Below are 4,641 nucleotides of genomic sequence, written 5' to 3' on the forward strand. Positions count from 1 at the left end.
CGACCACAGCTCCACCTTGGATGACTCTGACGATCCACCACCTGCCGCGGACGCCTACAACTACGTCGTTGACCGGAAGGGCAATAGCCTGGTGAGGAAGTGGTGATCCCGCTCCTTCTCCGTATATATTATCATTTTTTAGTTGTTTAAGTTTAGAACTTGTCTCGCGATGAACTCTAGTAATCTTTTGGATGATGTTAAGTGGGTTTAAATACTCGCGATGTTACATGGGAACTTCGCGATGATGTTAAGTGGGTTTACCTGCATTCTTGTCCGTTTGATGCCAAAAAAAATTATCCGTTGTTTGATCATGTAGAGTAGTTTTTTTTACGATGATCATGTAGAATATGTTTTTTTACGATGATCATGTAGAGTAGTTTATTATGTTGCATGCGTGGTATGAATATAAGGTGTTGGATACGAAGTACGGGGATGTGCGAGCCAGAACTTGAGGCCCTTGTTTGTTATCGCTTTTGAGGGGTCGGATTTGCTGTATTCGTAGATGCTCTAAGAAGACACGGCACACCAAGTCCGATCAGATTTCTCTGCCTTCATCAATCGCGCACCCATGACATCCCCGTGTCCCCCGCGATCGACCGTCCTCGCTCCGCCGTCCCGGTCGAGCGTCTCCCGTCGCTCTGCCACCCGGCTGACATGATCGCCTCCTGTCCTCGCGCCGCGGAGTTCTGTCGCACAGCACGCCTGTGATCAACCGCCTTCGCGCCGCCGTCTCCGTAGAGGCACACAAAGGGAAGCCAATCGGCGGTCACATGTTCGTCTTCTCATTTTCCTTATATTCTTATTGTCCCGTTGCATCTCCTGCCAATTATCTCTTCTATCGTTGTTGCGCCTTTAGGTTGGGTGTATGTATCGTCTGAGATGTGTGTATTGGATGGGCTGCCGGTTCTTGAACCATTAATTTAGGCTACAGGTTTCAGTCATTTAGGCTAAATCAATTAGCCTTGTGGTAGTGAATCTGTCAACCTTTTGTTTCCATGGTAGGAACGGGATGAAAACATGATCATATTAATTGTTATGTATCCCCTCTGTCCCAAATTAGTTGTCTTATTAGATTTGTCTAGATAATGATGTACTTAACACTAAAACGTGTTTAGATACAGCCGTATCTAAATAAATCTAAGACAACTAATTCAGGACGGAGGGAATACTAGAATAATATGTAGAAGATACTTGATGTATTATTTCGTAACTGTGTAAATTATTCACATTTACACAATATATGGTAGTATGTAACTATGGTGGTAATGTGAGATTCACATGATCTGCTTCGTAGTTCCGTAATTTGGATTTTCAGTACAATTTTATAGCATTTGAAAGGATTTGAGACTAGTTGCATATGGCGGGATGGGAGATTTCTGTTAAGAAATCACGATTCATGATCAAAGCAATGTTTCTGCCTTTAGCATTTACTAGTTCTGTCCTCCTGGTGTTTTTTTCTTCTTCTGAAAGCTAACTACGAATGCAGTTTACTGCAGCGTACTTGAAAACTTGAAGCCGAAGTTTAACCCATTATTGGCTGTTCCTCATAGTTACCACCTGTATTCTAAGTTTCTAACACAGTCAGTTTAGAAAATACCAGAGATACTCTACAAAACTGTACGATGCTAACCACGTAGAATCATCCAGCCAGCCGCTTGTGATGTTTTATGAACATTTGACCATCCACAAGCAGAAAAGTATTACATGGTAATAGATGCAACAGATGCTCAGATGGATCCAATAGTTATGCGAAAATGAATGATGTAGAATCTTGCCAGACCTCCTTTATCAATTGGCTTTCTTATACAACATTAATTTAACAGATCTGGTAATGTTACTTTGATGCTGAAAAAGAGTGCGTCCATGGCTCCTGACAAGGGACCAAACACTGAAGAATGTGTGGAAAAAACTATTAAGCTGACAAGGTCCAAGGACCTTCAGCTTCACCATCTACCTCTTGTAAGTAAATTGCTTAGCCCTCTACACCCTGTAAAAAAATTCATGATTTGTCTGTGTGGCACACACGCATACGCCTGGTGGGTTAAAACACACTGAGGAATTCTGTCGAGTTAATTTTGCATCTTCTGCAGGATGTTTTACGCTGCATACTGTCACGATTGACACTGAAAGAAGCTGTACGGATGAGCATACTGTCTAGGAAGTGGGAGCGGCTTTGGAAATGCTGCCAAAACTAGTGTTCACCAGAGCCACAATGCGCAGCAGCAATGCCATGTTAGGCCGCCAAAAAACCTCGAAGACAAGGTTCGTCAGGCGTATCAACAGCATCCTGCGGCAGCTACAATCAGCTAGCCTGAATAAGTTTGTGGTCAAGTTCGCGCTTCGGAAAAGGCACACGGCTCACATTGATAGATGGGTCAACTTTTCTGTCGCATCAAGAACAAAACATTTGGTTCTTGATTTATGTCCAGGAATGAAAGTTAGTAGTACCGACACGGATGACATGTACACCTTCCCGCTCCATCTTTTTGACGCCAGTAGTGGTTCTTGTGTCAAGTCTCTTCGTCTAGGGTTCGTCTATTTAACGCCACTCCCTGATCTCTGCGGATTTGCGAACCTTAAGAAACTCTCTCTGCATATGGTGACCATCACAGGGGAATTCTCGTGCTTGCTCCCAGTATGTGCTGTTCTTGGGTGGCTAAGCATCACCAGATGCAGAATGGCTGGGCTAAGCATAGCGCAGGAACTAAGCCAGCTGCATTATCTATGCGTGCAGTTCTCTTTCCTGCTGAAGTTAGAAATCCGGGCTCCAAACCTTGTCACCTTCATGTTCAACGATCATGCTATACCTATCATGCTTGGTGAACCTCTGAAAATTTCAGAGGCGACGATTGGTTTGTTTTCGTCCTCCGACTATTTCAATTATGTCTTCACTGATCTTGTCAATGCTCTTTCACATGTGCAGTCTCTCTCCATAAACTTCAAAATTAACACCGAGGTCTGTTCTGCCTTCATGGTTTTGCTTCCATTTCTTTATGCTGTACGAGGAGGTCATTGTTTGTCTCACATTTGCCATTTGCTAATGTTACAGGTGCTGGGGTTTGTGAAAAATCCTACCAGACTTACCAATCTGAGACATTTGATCTTGAAGATAGATATTTCTGGGTGGCCAGAAACTACTGGTGGAATTCTTCGTTTGGCTTACATTTTGAAGCTAGCTCCCTTTTTGGAAGAGTTGGTACTCCATGTAAGTGTGTTCTCATATTACCATGCAAAATGCAAACATGAACTTGGGTACATTTAGTAAAAAAAAAACGAAAAGGTAGGTTGAAAAAATGTGAATAAAGTTCATAGATGTAGATGCACATCCAAATTTTGGTGGGAAGAAATATATCCATTTGTGTGATGCACGCAAAAAACTGACATATGCTTTTCACTATACTTTGTAAATTTATATAAATAGTTCAACAATATATATATCTATCATTTTGTTTAAACTCATAGCTCAGGACTTTCAGACCTTGGAGGTGCTACTTTATAATTTTGTTTAAACTCCTGGTGCAGATGCACCAAGAAAGTCTTAAAAGGCACCACCAAAGAAAACCCATTTTCCGCATAACATTTTGTGCATTGTTATATTCTTGCAAAAATATGAGATATGATAACAAGCAACTATTTTTCCACTCTATATTTTTTTGAAAAAAATCCACACTGTTTTTTTTTGAAAAATCTGTTAATTATACGTCACAAAAAAAATCATGCAGATGTGTTATTTTAACTCGGCAATTCCTGTCTTGCAAACAATTGAGGATACCTCCCCGCCTCATCCGCACAGTCATCTGAAGACTATCCGAATGACCGGGTTTTACGGTTTGCATGGTCAGCTTGAGCTAGCACTCTATCTGCTTCGGAATGCGACTTCTCTCAAGTGTATGGTCATAGATCCTGTGGTGAGAAACAACTCATACATTCCACCTCTGGTGGTAGCAGAAAAACAGATATATCAAGGCAGGATAACGGCCAGGACTAAACTTTGGAGGAACAACGAGTTCAGAGGCGTCCTTGAAATTCTGTGAAAAGGGAAAGAAGTATCTGAATTGCCTGCATCTTTATGTCGGTTTAATGAATTGAGACGGTGACTGATACCCGGAGGAAGGTGCTCACAAGCAAGTCATACGATACGAGTATGTGTACCTTTATAGTCTGTTTGTTAAGACTAGATGAACGGCAGAGATGGTGCCTCATTTAAATAAGATGACTCTGGATACTGGTTACAGCATATGTGTTATTATGAAGTTTTAAGAGCTTTTATTTATTTGTTTGTTCTTGAGAGATTGTTTGTATTTCATATTTTGTTTATTTGTTTGTTCTTGAGGTCCTGCTTGGTCGAGAAATGGGTGTCTACAGCTGAATGCTGATCAACTACTACTCTTTACTCTTACAAGGATTTACCGGGACAACCTTATATTCTGCTTCTCTTCTGAAGTCTGTCTCCGTGGTCATGGGTTGTTCACATGGTTTTGGAATATATAAGCTAAGGTTTCACACTGAATGCCGCTTATGTCCACCGCAAATTGGAGTGTGTGACACATCTACCTTTTGGATGTGTGCATCTTGCAGCATTGCAGGATGTAGAGGCCGGGAGGATGATCCTCCCATCGTCTAAAAACATACACTGGATCT

General features: G+C 41.7%; 1 pseudogene across 1 annotated transcript; it reads left to right on the forward strand.

Annotated features, from left to right (window-relative positions):
• The first annotated feature begins 543 nt into the window (after positions 1-543).
• On the forward strand, positions 544-4,322 carry LOC125537661 (F-box/FBD/LRR-repeat protein At1g13570-like; annotated as a pseudogene). Its single transcript, XR_015615199.1, has 5 exons — positions 544-772; positions 1,824-1,959; positions 2,091-2,956; positions 3,050-3,205; positions 3,723-4,322. The product of XR_015615199.1 is annotated as an F-box/FBD/LRR-repeat protein At1g13570-like (transcript).
• Positions 4,323-4,641: the final 319 nt, after the last annotated feature.

This window comes from Triticum urartu, chromosome 2A, assembly GCF_056163025.1.
Source record: "Triticum urartu cultivar PI428250 chromosome 2A, HENAU_Tu73, whole genome shotgun sequence".
In the NCBI taxonomy this organism is placed as follows: Eukaryota; Viridiplantae; Streptophyta; class Magnoliopsida; order Poales; family Poaceae; genus Triticum; species Triticum urartu.